Source organism: Triturus cristatus, chromosome 5_2, assembly GCF_964204655.1.
Source record: "Triturus cristatus chromosome 5_2, aTriCri1.1, whole genome shotgun sequence".
Classification (NCBI taxonomy): Eukaryota; Metazoa; Chordata; class Amphibia; order Caudata; family Salamandridae; genus Triturus; species Triturus cristatus.
The window spans coordinates 870,330,955-870,348,176 of NC_140588.1; positions in this window are offsets into that span (position 1 = coordinate 870,330,955).

The window sequence follows — 17,222 nt, forward strand, 5'->3', positions numbered from 1 at the left end:
TGGAACACAGTGGGATACAGAACCAAAAAAGATAATCCAAACTGGCATAAAGTATTCCTAACTTCTGATATCATCTGGTTCCAGGAAACTTGGTCAGAACAGCCTCTGTTTGTAGATGGTTATCATTCTTATGCTACCCCAGCAGTCCCATCAATTGCTGATAGGTCTAAGAGGGGAGGGGGGTTTACTTACCCTTATTTCAAACTCGATTATCCTAGGTAAGGTGAAGGTTATTAATAATTCCCCTCATTTTCACATAATTTCGGCTGAAGCTCCTGGGAAAGTCGATCTGTTATTGATTAATTTTTATAACAATAATTTTAAGAATCCTACAAATGTTATAGATGAGTTAGAGGAAATACTGGATGCCTTTTTAACATTTCATCCACGAACTCTCTTTTTAATTTGGACAGGAGATTTTAGTATACACTGTTGCTTTAAAACAGATCAATGTATTTGTGGTGTTACCAATTCAAATGATTTGCTGCTTACCCATTTTGTGCATCAAAATTATGGTAATATTTTAAACAGTTTCCTATTAACCTGGGATCTAAAAATAATAAATCCATGTCACCAAACAACAGGCCAACTCCTTCCCACTTTCCAATGCAACGGAGTCACATCGACGATTAATTTTATAATCACTCAATCCAACAATATGCGTAGTATTAGGTCTTTTAAGGTAGAGTGGACAGAGTTAAGTGACCATGCTTTCCTTGCCTTTAATCTTGCTTGGTAAATTAAATTAAGACCCTTATATACTCATAAACTGCTACTGAGCGAGAAAAATGGATTTACCCTTAAATGAGAGAACATCGATACAACTCATTTCCTCCCAAAGGTTATCAAAGAGGTATTACCCGAGATTGAAATTTGTCTAAAATCTAACACTGACAGTGACCAGGTAATAATATCATTCAATTAAATCTTACACACCCATCTATGAGAAACACTCCATCTATGAAAAAGTGGTTTGAGTTAAACTGTTTGAAGGATTCTAGAGCTCTTTGCACAGCTCTAAAATTAAATCCTAGAAATAAAGACCTAATAACGTCATTGCGTGCTGATTATAGGAGATCTGGAATGGTGAGGAAAAAGGAGCTATGGGATGAAGCTTGGGAAAAATTGGGGGAGGCATTGAGAAGTAAAGACAGCAAGGCATTCTAGCGGGTAGTAAATGCCCCCTTCCTACAGGAAGAGGGAGGGCCCTCCCTTGACATCCACATAGACGAATCCTCCTGGGTTTCTCACTTCAAGAATATTTTTAATGTAGTGAAGGATTGAGCTACAAATCATCTGGATGACTCGACAATCGTCCACCGGGAGAAGGAGTTCTCTATAAAGAAAATTGATCTTGCATTCTCCCAATCGCCAACCTTAAAGGCTGCAGGGCCGGATGGGGTCCCTCTGGATATATTTTTCACTCAGAAAGATTTGTGGATCCTGCTATTGACACAAGTTTTTAATGCAGTTTCTAAAATGGGACCCCCAGTATCCTGGAAACAATCAGAGATCATTTCAATATAAAAGAAAGGTGACCCCATGAATCCAGCAAATTATCGCCCAATTTTTTTAATAGCACTGTCAAATTAATGGGCTGATTGCTCTTAAATAGGCTGGAGGAATGGGCATCCTCCAACAACATTTTAGCAGAAACTCAATATGGGTTCAGAAAGGAGAGGGAAACTATTGACCAATGGCTTAATCTGGCCCTACTAGCAGCAAAGTATGTCTGTGCAAAGAAAGGCCCGTTTTTCATGGCTTTTGTGTCCGCGGTCTTCGACTGCATGGATCACTCAAAATTATGGGTCCTTTTGGAATCTATTGGCATGGACAAACCCATGATTTTTTTTTGCTTGGAGCTCTACAGAGAAGCCGGGGCAGTAGTTAGATTTGGAAAACAGGGGGAATGCACAGAGACATTTAAAATCAAAAAGGGGGTGCGACAGGGTTGTGTTCTCGCCCCCTTTCTGTTCTCCATATATGCCAATGAATGCAACAAAGTCTTGACCACACAATGCTTGGATGTTCCATCAGCAGGCGGCATATCGCTGCCTGCCCTTTTTTATGCAGATGATGCGGTCTTGATGGCCCGGACACCTATGGCCCTACAACGCCTGATTAACTCCTATTCATCTTTCATGGCCGAATTGGGTTTGTCGGTTAACAAATCAAAAACCTTTATATTAACAGTGGGAATGGGAAGGAAAAGGTCTGTTTTACTTAACTTAGATGGGGGCACTCTGGAACGAGTTAAGTCTTTTATGTATTTAGGCATCTTTTTTTACTCTAAATTGAACTGGTCTGCCATGATAACAAATAGAATTAATAAGTTACAAAAAGCATAGTCACCCTGTGGAAATCTGCCTCTAAATTCGGCAAAAAATCAATCAGACAAATGGTTGAAATATACCAGGCAAAATCTGTTGCCGTAGCTACTTACGGCACAGAAATCTGGGGTACAGCTGAAGTGGGTGCTCTGCAGAAAGTGGAGGATAAGTTTATTAAAAAACTGCTTTCAGTTAACCCAGGCTGTTCAAATTTGATCACACATAACGAACTGGCCCACTCCTACATCACTGATATAGTTAAACTGGTCTGCTCCTTTTATGGTTGTGCATATGGAAAAGAGACTCGGCTGAGTTGAACCAAGCCGTAATTAATTATATTATCAACCTTGACCGAGCCAATAGTATTCCCTGGCTTGCATATGTTAGGAAGTCTTTTACAGATCTGGGTTTGGCCTTTTTGTACACATCATCTAGTCTCAGATTTGTTCTGTGAATCGGGCCCTATATGTACTTTCCTATCAATTCGTATCATGATAATTATTTGTATATGCATTTACTAAATGTAAATAAGGTTATTTGATTGATAGATACGGTGCATTCCTGCCCTTTTCTTTTGCCGTAGGGCAGTGCTGCAGAAAGGCCAATGGCGCTGCCCTACGGCAAAACCTCATAAATGAGGGCTCCAGTTGCCACACAGAGGCCAATCAGTCATTAATGCAACCATATCTTTTGGCGATAGTAATAATTTAAACTTGCTTTATAGTGTTTCATACAAACCTTCCATGACTTATAAACACGTATTTAAGTAGCTCATACTATTACACAATCCATTGATGCTCAACCACAATGTTCGAATCAATGTTTTGGAACTACCAATTTTGGGTTGTATAACCTGTAAAACGGATAGGATGTTAACAAACTAATAACACTGTATGCCAAACAACACATTTTTACAAGAACTTGTCATGTAAATATTTGTAGTTTGCTTAAAAAGCAACATTTGTGTAGTATGAGATGCAAACTATGTCTGTGCTAATCAACTCTGGCAACTAATACGCCGCTCCTAGTGCACTCTGAACCGTATTATTGGCTGAGCAATGGAAATCAAATGAAACCTCACATACTGTTGGGCATGGTAAGTAGTGGAAACTGTAAAACAATGTGTTCACAATTAGCGCAGCCTTGGAAAAGCATGGTTAATATATTGTACCTCATAATAGGCAGTTTTATGTTTTTACTGCGCTGGTTGTGATATTATTCTGTATTAATGTGTTTAATAATAATTCTCAATAAAAATAAGTTGATAAATGACATCATGTGAATTACTTTATGATTAGTTGGACCAATGTTTGGTCTGATGCAACAAAATGCTAAATAGGAATAAACATCTGATTTGTTCTAACCTTTTTCTCTCCTCTGAATGGATGCATCATTTATAAAACGGAAGCGTTTTACAACAATAACTACGTTTCACACTCTTTCTGATCATTTTCATCATTTTGTTTTAATTGTTTTTATTTATTTTTTACAAAATGTGTCTATGGAAAATAGCTTGCATGTGGCAAATACTTTCTGTAGTAATGATCATGTCTAGCAGCTATAGACCAACTCAGAACCCCGATTTGTGCATTGCGCAAACTTCTATGTGTACACAAATATGGGCTAAGAAGTTTCTGCTGCCAGCATATCATTCATTTCTTGGTCTAGGGCTTATTCTGTTCTTGAGAAGCATACATAAGGTTAACAATTTTGGGGGCTGAATTACTAGACTGTTTGGTCCGTACATGAAGATTTAGGGGTTGGTTTCCGGGCGGACCAAGTGGCAATTAAACCCATAGTGTGTTGGATAAAGATTTGGACTTCCGATCATAAGAATTTAAATCGCATGATTGTATCGGATTGTATGAAATTGAAGCATGGTAACTAAATACCCTGGATATATTACATAAAGGAGTCTTTTCAGGCTATAGGTAGGTCAGATATCTTTTTTGCACATGACTCTTTCAGCAAGGTGGACGTTAAAACTATAAAAGACCTACACCACAAATCTTTAACTGTAAACCGTGAAAATCTTGAGATCAGCAAACCCTCAGCTAGGGCATATGCAATGTTAAAATCAGTCCAGGGCATTGAACCATACTTTTTGGCCTTAACTAGCGCTCACTATAGATTTTTAATCACGTGTTTTGGATTTAACCAGCTCCATCATCCTCTAGAATCCCTAGTAGGTTTCTTTCCCTCACCAGATCAATGAGGTCCCTGTGGCTGCGATCTCCGATCTCCTTAGGATATGTTACTTTTTATACTATTGGGTAAATATTTTTAATTCCCCAGAAAACGTTTCCTCCGGCCTTTGATAAAAAGGTTGAAGTTTAGGCATGCTAAAGTAGCCCTCCTGCATTTACAGTTGTTACCCAACAGTCTCACACTCTGTGAAGTTTTAAGATTCTTGCGGGACGCTTATAAATCTAGATTATCCAGAATTGATTAATTTTGTGTTGCTGGTTTTAATCCATTCGTACTGTTAGAAAATGTTTCTGTATCAGCATAAATTGTTTGCTTATTTATTATATGATGTACTGTATCTTTTATGGTTGCTTTGCATCCGAATAAAGAAATAAATATATATACTCGCTTAAAAAGTAAAAGACGCACTCAGATGTTTCAGTGAGTTATATGCACTCATACAAACCTATGTGCCCACTTATACATCCAGCCTACACCCAGAGTTAAATCCGGGATACCTAAGCAGAAAAGAAAACAGACACTGAAACACTTAGTGAGTTAGTTAGAAAAGCGCACAAAGATTCACTCACACTGACGCTGACAGGCACAACTGATATGTATCTTGTGCTAATAAAGGCTGTTAACACACTTCAATAACCCAATATTTTACAGACACATTTAGAGATCATAGATATCACAAACAGATACAATCATTTATGAACAAAGTTACGTAGTCATAGCATATCAGGCCCTCATAGAGACTCACACAGGTATTCACATTATAAGTGAAAACACTGGCACATTCAAGTGTAACATGTAATGGCCTTGTCAAGTTTTAAGCTACTCTTCTACAACATATGACTGCCCTCTGAGGTAGGTTGTAATTAGTGAAAAGAGCATGCTCCTTTAAGTTAATATCTGTGTAAGTAGGTATACCGGTGAGTGAGTGAGAAGGTGTATTTGTAACTCTATGGGTGAGTAAGTGTGTCTGTGAGTAGGTATACATATAACTGAGCAGTAAAGTAAAGTGTCTGTAGTTATTAGGATGGGTGCTACATACTTAAAAGTGAACACATGTAGTCTGAAGAATTCCTAAGTTTTATATCCTCATTTAAACTAAATGTCGAAATAGTTAATATATGTAAAGTGACACTATATATATTAAGTGATAAATGTACTTTTATATTTTTGTTTTCAGACATCAATATCTAGTTATCTACAAAGAATTACCACGCCAACAAAAAGTCAGAGAAGAAAGAAGCAGAAACAAATAAGGCGTATCCTTAGAACTTTGGGGCCCATTAGGATGGCGGCCATTAGGATGGCGAGTGAAGGCACCACTGCAGTGCTGGCAGAAAATGCTATTTTCCGCACGCCAGTAGCGGTCCTCACGCCCGCCATATTAATATGGCCAAACATAGCCCATTTTCAATCCGCCGCGGTGCAACGTGAACCATCAAAATGCGCCCCCAACCGTGGCTGTGGGAGCCAATGGAGACCCACCACTGTGCAGAATGACGTCCCATCCGCTGTACAAATCAGGATGCCCCAAAAAGCCAGTCGCACCGCAGTGGAGAAACCGCCCAACCAGAGACGGTGGAAGCATGACAGCGGATTGTGAAACCAGAGACCCGGTCCTTTCTGCCCAGTCCCGACCGCAATGGATCCAGCTCTACACGTCTTCCGGGTGTTGTACCTGATACACTACCAGCAAGTCATGCACCGTCACAGACGCTGCCGCAGGTACGCAATAACACAACTCCGCACACAACAACAACACACAATACCTGGGCAGATATAGGGTTCCTGTCCACACCAGACACCCTGGTGGGGACAGGAACACATCCACTAGTGTCCTACCTGTCACAAAATCACCCCTCCTCATCCAGGTCACCCACCAACCGCGATATTGATGCAATGTCCAGGTCACGTCAGAGCAGCGGTGAAGACGCAGGAAAACATGCGCACAATGCAGAAGGCAGGGCCAGCGAGAGGCATGGGCAGTGCACAAAGATCATAGTGCCACACCTCCACCATCCACACACTAGCCCCCCATTAAGGGACATGCTATCTGTCCCTCCTGTGCTCCCCCATGCACAATAACCAGCCAGGTGAACCCACATCCTGCACCACACACCAAACAACCAGGGAGACAGTCTCAGCAGGTGGGGCTGCAGAGGAACACATAGCACAGAAGCTCAGGGCCAGGGCAACCCTCACACCACACCCACACTACACTCAGGGCAAGAAAACTGAGTCCAATCACAAAATGAACATTCACACAGAATATGAACAATCATTCATCTGGACACGCAGCCTGTCAAGTCACACAGACATACCGCACACTGACACACACCCACATACTCAAACCAGATGTCAGCAGCAATGGAGGACAACACATAGGAAAGCTAAAGTGAGGTGTACACAAATAGAAGGCCAAGGAGCCAACCACTACGCATGTGTACATCACATGCAATAGAAGGAACATATAACAACACCCTTAGCCCATCAAATCACATATGGCTGGCACAGTGATTGAAATCAAACCACAGTCACCTCTGAGCAACAACTCAGGGAGACAGCAAGGCAAGCCATGTATAGGCACAGGGATGAAAGGAAGTCTCTGAAGCTAAACAGCCACACATCTGCATCAAACTACTTGACAGGTGTATGTCATCAGCACAACACACAGGGCCCATTGTTAGACTCCATGAATGTCAAACACAAGTAGGATCCTTCACACATAACCCACCCCACCTCACACCTGCAGCACACAGCACCAGTGTCAAACACACAGAAGGGTGCCAATAATGTCCAATCAATACACTGACAAACAATCACACTCCCTGGGGGGCATCCACAAACATCACACACACACTCAGGGATGCCTGAACCAATGCTGGGACAACACAAAACTCAATAACAACATACACAGAAGTACAACACGACCAGACCTGATCTGTGCAGCAAAACTGTGGAAAGGCAATGGGAGACCAGACAGAACAGGAGAACACAACCTCATCAATCAGGAACAATGCACAGGCAACATACCCCAACACAGACAAAAAGTGCTTCATCTCAAAACAATCATGGACATAAACTGGGAGCAATGGGCCTACTATGAAACACAGACAGACATACCACATCACCCATCAAGTCAGCATGGTGTTACAGTGTACCACATGCATGCACATGCACAATCCTGGCAAATGACAGGTCACATATGAAAGGAGAAAACCCCAAGGGTGCACCCAAAACAAGCCCAGGAAGTGCATGTGGCAGACACACAAGTAATGCACACTACACTGCCTACACACATCTGAATGAATCACAACACACCAACAAAACACACACTGACATGCAAATAGAACATCACACACAGAGCATATGTCAGCTGCAAGAGACAACACAGCCCACACACTGCACACATCCACATCAAACACACATCAGATGCGCATGCCAATCCATCACATTGCAAACACAACAGGACATCAGGGGGTGCACAAAAGGCAAGGACAAGGCAACATACACTCACAGCACTGCATGCACAACAAGCAGTGTGAGCACACCAAACATACTAGTTCCACACAGATATGAGTGACACACCATGAACCCCCACAACACTAATCAGCACACAGACAACATCACACTCAGGAAGTGAAGCAGTACCTCAGCAAACACACATACAGCTAACCCAACACCCACGAATACACCAGCCTGGGACCCCCAGATGACAACAACATGACCAGAGGACTGTGCAGCACAAACAGTTGAACTGCATATGAGCAACCATGGCTGCAAAACAAGACAAGAAAATCACACATAACCAACTTGGAAACTGCCCTGAGTGGCACATTGGTCCTGTGCACAGATCAGCACCACAAAGCATAGTGTAACAAATGAAGTGTTGGGGAGGCACACACACTGGCAACCCAAAGGGAGAGCTGACATAAGAGTGAAGTTGTGTGTACGTCAGTAGTGGACAGGTCAGGAGTGCCCCATACAAAAACTGTCTCACAATGGGCAGGCATCAGAAACACATATAGGGGATGGTATGACTGCACACCCCACATGCCAGAATGGAGCCAAAAGAGCCCCAAGTGACAGCAATGCATGAGAAAACACACCCACAATGTCAGTGTGGCTGAGCAAGTCTGCACAGTGAGTACAAACAGTATCAAGACACATGGCTGATCAACAAAACACAACACTAACTTGCCAGTCACACACTCTGCATACTCACAATGCCACCAACAACAAGTAGGTGTCTCCCAGAAGTGCAAGGACACACCAACAAACTGCACAGCGCACAGCCTACAACTCCCACATGTGCACACAATCACAAGCACAGGGCTGACCAATCCAAATAATAGGCACTCAACTCCTGGGTGACACATGTGTGCAGTTGACATTGCAGGGGCACACACACATCAACACTACTGACATAGTCACCCCTTCACAATGCACACTTCTTGACCACCCAAGTGCACACATTGAAATTTACCCGTGTGACTAGGATGACTGGCCATCACAAGTTGAGCATACACCAACACTGCTGGTCACACATCAAGAAAGATAACACAGACATGATGACCCTGGCCAGCCAGCCTGCAATGCTGTGGATAGAATCCCACTTTGTGCTGGCAGTGCATACAAACATGACATGTGTACAATATAGCTAACCTGATCAAAGAGTGATTATGATAACAGCAGTTCATCACAAACCAACATCATTGCCCCTCCATCCCCTGTTTACCAGGTGTACCCACTACAGTGCCCTCCTTTCCCTGCTTCACAGGGTCCTGGATAGGAGTTGAGGTCGTGGGTGAATCACCTTTGGAGCTCTTTTTATGTGTACTCTTAGCAGGCACCAGCTTCTCAGCGGGCACGGCAACTGTCTGCTTGTCTTTGCGAGACGCTTTTGGGACAGGGGAGAGTCCTTGGCTGGGGATGCCTCTGAGGCATGTGAGCCTGAGGCCTGCTTCTTGGATTTATGGCTATGGGTGTTGTCTGAAGGGCTTTTGCCTTTGCGCTATGGGGTAGCTTTAGTTTTCTGTGGGGATAGTGTCTGCACCCTGGACTTCTTGGGCTGCTGCTGTTGTGTGCTGCGTGCGCTGTATCTTGCCCTTTATGTCTGTAGTGTGTGGTCAGTATCATCAGATAAAATTGTAAATTGATACTTGTATAGCACACTACTCACCCGCAAGGGTCTCAAGGCGCTTGTACGAATACTGCTGTGGAACCCATTCTGGCTTTCCCTGTGAGGCGTCCACTCCTGGGCACCCCCAAGGTGGAGGCCAGGCATCCTTAGCGTTGTGGGGGCCGTTGTGGAGATTAAGCAAGCTATTGCCCAGAGTTGCAGAGTGGGACTCCATGATTGGAATGGCACCGAGGCGAGAATTATCAGGTCCGTGGAATTTTTGAGCCCAAGACCCGCCGAGACGGGGAATTGAACCCTGGTCCCGGGCTAGACCTCTGCATCAGGGTCTGCCACTCTAACCATTGAGCCACACTTCTCCACCAGATGTAGCCACTGGCAGTGGGGTGGCCAAAGGGACTGAGGCTGGACTCTGAGATTGTGCCAGTTGAATGGCTGCCGTCACTGCGGAGGACAAAGACTGGACAGTCCGGTGTAGCCCACCCACGTCTGAATGAATGCCCTCCATGAAAGCAACTACCTGTGCAAACTTGTTGTCGTAGTCTAGGAAGGCATTGATGAGAGTTGTTTGGCCCACACACAGCTGGGGCAAAAGGTCCAAAGACTCAGCACTGATGGCAGCAGGGGGGACAGGGGCAGGGGCAGCGGTACCTGGGGTGAAGGACACTCTTCCCTTCTTACTGGTGTGAACACGGGCAGTACTAGTGGAAGTAGGTGGGAGGGTGGGCACTAGATGCTGTGTGGTGGAAGAGGAGGCAGAGTTCTCGCTCCCTGTGCCCGCCAACATAGATGCGTCACCACTGGCATCAGATGACGTTGAGGCTGGTGTCTCTGGCTTTGATTCCTCAAGCAGACTCCTCTCCCTCTCTGAGGCGCTGGTCAAATCAGTGTCACTGTGCTCGTGTGTAGCAGTCGTACTTGATGCCTCACCACTGGTGTCTGTGCCCTGTTCTTCCGTGCCCATGGGAGATGCTGCAAGAGATAGAGACGTAGGGTCAGTTCAGTGGCATCAACACAACCATCATATGCAAGTAAAGCACTAAACAAGATGATGATATCCCCATGTTGCACACCACCCTGTGCAGTAACATCGTGCAACCTCAATTCAAACCTTGAATTTTGCGTGTCATCATTCAAACGTGGCATAAGTAAGCCATGTGATGACCACTCAGCTAAATAGCCTGCCGGTGGCTCCGTTTAACCAGACACACAAATCCCTCTGAGCACACCTAGGGCCCTGAGGGGGGCAAAGATGTACCTCCAAACATGTTACCACTGTCACATCTGGAGGGAGCAGAAGCGAACAACACAGATACAGACTCCAATATAACATTCCACAATGGCCATGAGCTCATGCCATCCATCATGTCGTACTTTGGGGCACATCTACAGTTGCACATTGGTGTCAGATGTCTAGTCCTCACAATTCCGACGTCAGGCAATGCACACTTTGAGGAAAGCACACTCAGATGATGCACACTGCCGTTCCCTTCCATTGGATGTCACTGACTACCCCAATGCAGACGATGCCAGAAGGCCACGACTCAGAATGCAATTTCAAGGGCCATTACTCCAATGACATGAGAAAGTACAGGTAGGGCAAATGCATGACAGCTGCACACAACAGAGAGGCCACTTACAAGCCACTGCAGCACACTACCAACATCACAGAGCCCAGCGCTGGCCCAGGCTGTTAACACATGCAGCCACTCACAACCAAAGTCAACCTTCCCAGAATGCTCACCCCCAGCTTGCTGCTGATGCTCCTTCAAACATGCATCCAGCTCAGGCTGTGTCACAGCTAAGATGTGGGCCATTAGTGGTGTCATGCTCCTGCACGCCAACCTGACAGTCCGAGGGAGCAGCCCCAGTGTTATCTCTGCCACGTTTTTGCTCAGCCGGCAGATGTCATCGCACCTCTTGTGACAGTGTATGTGCTACCAGTTGGAGACACCCAGAGTCAGCACCTTGCGTGCAATGGCCCTCCACACGGCCTTACGCTTGTGGACTTTGAAGGCTGCAGGCATGGGAGACAAGAGGGGGAAAAAATCAGTGACACAGTGTTAAGTACCACTATCTCTCAGTACAGGGGCATGATACTAACTTAGCCCAACTTCACAGATATGTCAAGCAGAGACAATACTGCATCTCAAATGGCACATTAGCATGGGAGAATCATGCAAAAATGCATGCAGGTATGAGGGTGGACACAGTACCTGCCCATCTCATACACATGCAGGATGCCAGCGCAGAAAGCTATGTGTAGGCTGACCACATCCACTATCCAGTTTGAGGGTGAGCAAGACATACATTACAATTCAATACACTCACTGTGTCCAACACTGCACAGCCAACAATGTCCTTGCCCTGTGAATGGCTCACTGTGTCAGGGAGGTCACATCGAGGGACATGATCTTACAATCCCACACCCTTCTCACAAGGCCTGTCATGTGCAATCTACAGGGTTGAGATGGCTCTTTGATGAAGAGTCCAGCAAACCAAACACATGTTACACTCTGTACATTCAGTGATGTGTCCTTGTCAGATTGGGCAGTGACTGTGCAGGCCAGGTGGGATCACACTGAGGTCCAACATGGGGCATCAGAAATGTCACATGAAGGGACAATTTGAGAGCAGAAACAGTGCCTACACATGCCAGTCAGTACACATGCTGGTGGAAATGGACGGGGCTGTGCACAAAAGTAAGAAAATCTGATGTGTCATAAGTAAATGACCACCAAGAGTGTCACCCTCTGGTATTAACGTCCTGAGTATAGTGCTGAGCCATGGATGATGCAAAATTTGAGTCAGACACAATTCCATCACTACCCTCTGGATGTAAACCCTTGCTAATCCCCAGATGATCCTGTGAAGGACATCAGTGACCCCCACATCCATTCACACAAGCAGTTACTGTCCTGACTCCTGCATTACAAACTTGCTGCATCACTGTATGGCTGATGAGAAAATACATGTCTCTCCAATCTTGATGTGCAGGCAGGGTAACATGTGAAATAGGTTACACACCCCTTTCCCCTGGAGACAGCATGCTAGGCAGTGCATGATACAACCCCACACTCTCAGGCACATACTGCAGCAGATCAACTTCATGTGTTTCCCCCCTGCACTCTCACTTCCACTCTGAAAGACTTATCACGACATTTGGAGCACCACATAGCCTCGCATACTGTGTGAGCACCTCGTCCACCAGGACCTCCAGCTCCTCGGTGAAGGGCTGGCCCAGATCTTCCCAGTCCTCACCATCATTGTGTCCAGGAGACAGGAGCAGCAGCAGTTGGTGTTGGTGTTGAGGGGTGGCAGGCAGCAGGCCCTGGAGACGGGAGCAGCAGCAGTTGATGTTAAGGGGTGGCGCGCAGCAGGCCCTGGAGACAGGAGCAGCAGTAGTTGGTGTTGAGGGGTGGCAGGCAGCAGGCCCTGGAGACAGGAGCAGCGTCAGATGGTGGTGAGGGGTGGCAGGCAGCAGGCTCTGTGAGCTGTGGAAATGTGAGGCTCTCTCCCACACACATATAGTGCCCTGGGGTAGTTTCAGTGGTTCTAAGCTGCTGCAATTGGTGTTCCAGGCCAGCTTTTTTCAAATGCATCCAATGACCGGCTCCACAGTGGCGGAGCACGCCTACCGCGATTTTCAAAATTGCATTAGTCTACCACGATTGTGGTTCCCATTGGCTGTAAGGGAATGAGCCATGGCGGTGACACACCTCAGGGGCCAGGCAGTTACTACCATGGTCGTGCATCTTTCAATTGCATCCAATGACCGGCCTGTGGTGGCGGAACACGCCTACTGCGATTTTCAAAATTGCATTAGTCTACCGCAATTGCGGTTCCTATTGGCTATAAGGGCCCATGACGGTGACACACCGCAGGGGCCAGGCGGTCGCGCATCTTTCAATTGCATCCAATGACTGGCCCCGCGGTGGCGGAGCACGCCTACCACGATTTTCAAAATTGCATTACTCTACCAGGGACCAGGCATTAGCTACCGCAATATGTGTGTCATACATTGCCATGATTGACCGTGATTTGGGTAGCGGAGCATGCCAACCGCCATTTGACCATGTGTATATGCCTATCACTACCGCGATTGTGTTTTGGGCATTGGCGGTGACACAGCGCAGGGGCCAAGCGGTAGCTACCGCAATATGTGTGCCATGCATTGCTATGATTGACTGTGATTTGAGTGGCAGAGCATGCCAACCACCATTTGACCATGTGTATATGCCTATCACTACCGTGTTTTGGGCATTGGCAGTGACACACCGTGGGGGGCAGGCGGTAGCTACTGTGATATGTGTGCCTTACATTGCTATGATTGACCTTGATGTGGGTGGCAGAGCAAGCCAACCGCCATTTGACCATGTGTATATGCCTATCACTACCGCAATTGTGTTTTGGGCATTGGCGGTGACACACCGCATGGTCCAGGCGGTAGCTACCGCGATATGTGTGCCATGCATTGCTATGATTGACCGTGATTTGGGTGGCGGAGCATGCCAACCGCCATTTGACCATGTGTATATGCCTATCACTACCGTGATTGTGTTTTGGGCATTGGCGGTGACACACCGCAGGGGCAAGGCGGTAGCTACTGCGATATGTGTGCCATACATTACAATTAATGACCGTGTTTTGGGTGACAGATCACCTTGACAGCATCTATGGACACGTAAATGACCAATGGCCAGTTCTCAACAGTGCACAGTAGACTCATGATTCATGGCACAAGATTGTGCACTCAATGCCAATTTAACCTTTACTCCACTTCTGACTACACATGCCATGTTGTTGTATATGATTAGAAACATTGGCATGTACTCACTCACATGTCACTTGTGATTTAGCTGAGCATGTACACAGAATAGCGTTGTGGTGAACTCTCTAATGGGTACACATGTCAATGTGTGAAAGGGCTAAGCAACTCACAGTGATGAATGTCTTATTACACAATGTGCAGATTTGACTGTCTACTTTTCTTGGCTCATGCACATACTTGTCAATGAACGCACAGCCTTGGGTCATTGTGTGGTTGATGTGTGCCCTGTGTGACTTACGCAAGAAGGTGTGGCAGGTACAGCAGCTAGGTAGGAAACAGTAGTGTGGCAGTTTCACACGTATGCTGTTGGTACTACTCTCAGGGCTGCCCATGCAAGATGTGGCCATGTCCCTACGGGCATTCACATAGTCGGATGATGTTTTTGAGATGCTAGCTGTGTGAAAAGTGGACAGCTGTATGTAAGTTGTGCTGTAAGACGGTCTGGGATGCTAGTCATTGTTGCCGTTGTGTCAGTCAAAACGTAAGATTACGGACACATCTCCTGATGGATTGCATTGACCTGTGTCCGCTTTCATCCCACCTAGGAGGAGACCAAATGTGCATTATCCCTTCACAGTGCTGGCAGACATGGAGGATGAGGAGGTCATACGGAAATTCCGTCTGGTTCAAGACACCCTCCAAGACCTATGTGCTATGCTGGAGCCCCACCTGTGGCCTCGCAGGACATATCCCGGTGCTTTCACACCAACGTCTAAGGTGATGGCGGCCCTGCATTTTTTTGCTTCTGTATCATTCCAGTACACGGTGTCCAGCGCAGGTGGAATGTCGCAACCTATGTTCAGCATGGTGCTACGTGATGTCCTGTCCGCTATGAGGATCTACAAGGACAGATATGTCCATTTCCCCAGGAGTCAAGAATTGGCGGCTGTGAAGGGAGATTGTTATGCACTTGGGCACATCCCCAATGCTGTTGGTGCCATTGACTGCACACATGTTGGCCTGGTTCCACCTCAGGCATGTGAGCACATCTACAGGAACAGAAAGCATTTCCATTCCATCAATGTGCAAGTGGTGTGCAAGGCAGATATGATCATCTCACACGTCTGTGCCAAATTCCCAGGCTCAGCCCATGACTCATACATCATGCGTAACAGCATTGTGCCACGACTGATGAATAATCTGCTTCCGGAGCATGCATGGATTGTGGGTGAGTACGAAGAGTACAGTAGCGTGCTGTGTGTGCGACATGCTGTCCTCTGCCACAGTTACATTGCAAAGTTTCTCTGTGTTTCTCACACCTAGGTGATTCAGCATATCCCAACCGTCCTTGGTTGCTGAGCCCACTGCAGAATCCCAGGACACCAGCTGAAGTCCGCTACAATGATGCCCATGGGATGACACGTCATGTGTTGGAGCGTACTTTCGGTCTCCTGAAGTCACGTTTCCGTTGCCTGGACAAGACCGGAGGTGCACTGATGTACTCGTCCAAGAAGGTGTGTCTGATTGTAGTTGCATGCTGCATGCTCCACAACCTGGCCTTGCGCAAGGAGTTCCCCCTGCTCCTGGATGCTGATGACCAGCCAAGGTCCCCTGATGGAAACCAACCCATGTCCAGTGACGAGGATGGTGGAGAGGCGGAAGGTGGCGATCTGCGTCAACAGCTCATCAATCGCTACTTCACTTAAAGGTGAGTGACAATGTACAACAGAGCCATTGTCTGCTGATGTCGTTTTTGTTGGCAAGGTGAATGTGAGCTTTGTGACTGCAGCATGTTGTTGACTCAGAGCTGGCTGCCAGTGTTTTTGGGACAGGGTAATTTGGAAAATCTACAGGATGTTTATGTTGGTACTGTTGCTCATTGTAATGTGTGGAGTACCTTGATGACAAGTATTGTGTGATGGCTGTGATGCCAACACCTGACTAGTGAATATTGTTCTGTTGTGTTTTCCTAGGTCCCTTCAGCCTCTCCTTGCCCATATACATTCCATACTCCAGGTACATTGTAATCATGTTGAAGACTGCACATCCTGGAATAAACACGGAGCAGACACAACAACATGTGTGTGTGTAAGGAGTGTTTATTTACATTTGGGACATGTGGCAGAGGGGCGAATATTTACAATAAGGTGATTCGTGAAGCAGTGAGTTGTCATTGATGATACATGAGGCAAAAAAGTAGTCACCACACTGATGTGGTGACCCAGTCCAACAGACAAGTGCCTTTCACAGGGCAGTGTGGGGAAGGACAGTCAAAAAAGTCAATGCAGTAGTGAAGAGTGTTGCCATCATGGCTGGCTCTGTGACTGGCATTTGGCAGGTGCTTTGCCACGGGATCCTCCCTGGGATTTCTTGCGACGGCCCCTTGATCGTGTGGCGGGGGCTCTGCTGCGGGGCCAGTGGGGTCTGAGGACTCCCCCTCTCTGTGGCCGCAGGGGAGGATGGTGAACTGTCATCCTGCAGGCCACCAGAGGGAGGTGGAGGTGTTGGTTGTGGTGCAGGCCTGTCCATCAGTACCGCCACTAGCTGGCCCAAGAGGTGCACTATTTGGCCCATGCAGGTGTCCATGGACCTCATCAGCAGAAGGAGCTCACATGACTCATCCTTAGCCTGGCCCGTTTGTCCCTGGGCCGGTTCATAGGCCCCAAGGACTCTGTTGATGTTGTCCAGGGCTTCGGTCCCAGTGTCTGGTTGTCTGTGACTGACCCTTGCCCTCCCACCTGCCCTGCTGCCACAGACCTGTTGCCTCACCACTGTA